The sequence below is a fragment of the Blennius ocellaris genome (assembly GCF_963422515.1).
Source record: "Blennius ocellaris genome assembly, chromosome: 9".
NCBI classification, from domain to species: Eukaryota; Metazoa; Chordata; class Actinopteri; order Blenniiformes; family Blenniidae; genus Blennius; species Blennius ocellaris.
In genome coordinates, this window is record NC_137658.1 from 8,294,238 (window position 1) to 8,297,399 (window position 3,162).

Genomic DNA, 3,162 nt, shown 5'->3' on the forward strand with positions numbered 1-3,162 from the left:
GATGAAATCGGGTTCATGAGGGTTGGCACTCCTTCTCCAATATTCACCGCCTTCTTGACGTTCTTTCCTCCCCTGCATCCGCTGAGACGCCAGAGGGATGCAGAGAAAGGGTTTCAATAGGGTAGAATGGAGATATTTATTTGAGGTTCTCAAACGGTTTTGTATAGATTCTATTTTCATATCCTGGATAACGAGTGTCTCCTGAGCCTGTCACTTTTAGCATTGGCAACTGAACCTCTATCTATTGCGCTTAAATCTTCAGCTATGGTTTAGCACACACACTTTTGTTATAAGCAGATGATCATATGATCGCGATATATATTAATATTAATTTGATGCAGATATGTTGCTCTGCTGTCGCATATCACAGTGTTTCTGCTTATTTCACAGTTCTGCCGTTTGTTTCACAGCAACACTTAAGACTGGATGGAACACACTCACTGTTCATCTGTTCAAAAAGCATGTCATCTGACTCCAAGGTTACATCTGTGTTTGAGTGAGTGAGCCCTGTGAGTGCTCTTATATCAGGTCAGTGAGTCATGCTTCCCAGTCTTGTCATGTCTGTGACAGATGTCCTCGCACAGGGAAGTCGCAAAGACACACACACACACATTGACTTTTCTTTGGGTACTTTGGGTTTTCTCCCACAATCCCAAAACATATATGCTTTTGATTCATGTATTACTGTAACTCATTGGTGTCCAACCTGTGGTTTTTGAGACTAAATCTGCTTAAAAGAAAATCTGCTATGACCCACAGGTCAACCTTGCAAAGTGTAAAAATGATAAGGAATATAAAAGAAGAGCTTGGAATTTCTTCAATGAAAGTAACTGCTGTTGCCAGTCCGTCCACTGGGTGTCACACTGTTTCAGTGAGAGGAAAGGTCATAATGCTTCAGACCCACAGCTAAACTGCAGACGGAAGACAATGCTTGTAGCCAGCAGATCAGTTCTAATACTAGTAAGTGAATGTTAGTGTCAGGTCATTTGCATCAAAGCCATACTGAGAGAAGGAATTTCTGGAAACATGTGAAAGGCTGCAGAAATTGGCTTTTGACAATATTAGTTTGAAGTGACACTGTTGCTGATAACCAAACAGCTCACAACCCTGAACTGGATGAAGTGGTGTAGAAAATGAATGGATGAATATGACACATTTTTCAGTGAGAAATCCTCCATGTCACTAATTGGACTAAAACTACTGAGTGCTGAGAAGTCAGTCCTTCAGGAGCTGCATGTCGAGACTGTCAGTCACAAGACTTTTAGTTCAGTTTTCTCTCCTGAAGCTAAAAACAACTTCTTCAAAGAACCAAATGAGTGTGGATATCCCCACACTGCTGCTCCTGCAACTGTGGATGTGTTTACAAAGGCATCAGTGCCAATCCAGATAGCTGAAAGAACAACGGTGGAGCAGAAACCATGTTGAGGAGTAATACGGCCATTTCCTCTGCCCCGTCTTTCTCTCTTTATTGATTCCCCTTTTAATCACTCTCCATCTCCCATTTAAACTTTATCATCTGCTTTCACTTACTCTAAATTCAGCCCCGTTTGTGTTTTATGTCTCTCTTTTCCTCGTCTACATGTCCATGCCTTCTGGCCGTATGCTTTGCATTTATTTATATTCCGACTTGCCTCTTCCCACACATCATTTTGTCATTTTTTTTTAATCATTCTCCCAAGATAATGACAAATCAATAGCAGAGGCCCCTTTAATTATTCCCCTTTTCTTAATGCAAAAGGAGCCTGTAAGACGCTAAGGATGTGCTCACGAACAAAGATACAGAGTGAAGATACTTCTCTGTGAGAAGTCATCTGGACAGCGACAGATATGAGTATTGATTTTCCTAATAGACATGTTCCGTGGCCAAAGCCACGCTGTCGGTGGTGAGTAATTGCCAGAGCCTTGTGTGTAGACAGGATGGTGTCATGTAGACAATGGATTTATAATCTCTAGCTGTTGAGATTAATCTTTTAGGAAGAGAAGAGTGATTTTTTTTTTTTAAAGCTGTTGGCCCTGCTGGCTAAAGCTTTGAGGTTGGTCTGAATGTGCAGCTCCGACTTTGCTGAGCAGATTCCCGAAAGCTTCCACTCGGCGTTTTTAATCTTAATCAACATCTTCAGAGTTTCAAATGTTCTCCTGCTGGTCCCCCCCCAATTATCTTTCTTCTTTCATCCTAGTTTCTGGAAATGTGGTGTTTTTGGATGTCCCACTTGCTCCGCTCTGCCTTTTCTTTCCCACTGTACCACTCGCCCACTCTCCTGGCTCGTGTGCCCCACTTCCCTCTCTTTCATTCTCTCCCAACATCGCACTCTAATCTCCCGCTGGAAGCTTTTCTGCTGTGTTCCTCTTCCTCCCTCTTCTTCATCCTTCATTGCCAAAGTGTGTTTCCATTTCCACCTTCGCTGCTTCTCCTTTCCTCCTTGCGTAACAGGAAGGGGCATACGCGCTCCACATGCCTTTCTCTACGCCCACAGTTTTCATCTACCTTGTGTCTCGTATCATTTATTTCCTTAAAAGTGTGACAAGGGTCTTGTAAAACAGTCCGCAGCCACTCGCTCACATGCCTGCAGGGAAACACCAGGCAGTTCAAGAGCAAAATTGCACACACAAGCCTGAAAACAAGCACACGCGCTCACTCCAACCTCGAGCTCTTCCTCACCGCTCGACAGTCAGACTTGGAAATTCTTACTAGATAAAGAAACACTTCTGTCAGTGTGGAAACAGGCCTGTCAGAGACCGTGGGGAGACGGCGAAGGATGGAGGCTTGAGGTTGGAACAGGCTGGCAACAGCGTTTGAAACGACAGAAACACTGTGCTGATACAAGCACCAAGATTTATATGGAGAGATGACGAGATAAAGGAGTATTGGCGTAGACTGTATGCCTCGAAGACAAATCAGAGGAGTAGGGAGATAGATAGATATGGTTTAAGGCTAAAGATGACCTACAGATAGGAAGAAATAACTTTGACACCCTGTAAAATCCTATAGGCGCAATATGTTGTGTGAGTGTTAAAGCAGGGCATGCAGAGAGGAAGAGCAGTGAGTGTGTGTTTGTCTACGTGTGTGTCGCAGGAAATACTCATGCATGATGTGCATGCTGTTTGGACACCACTTATGCCCACAGAGACTGGTGGTTGTTGCATGTGCGAAACGTATGTGCT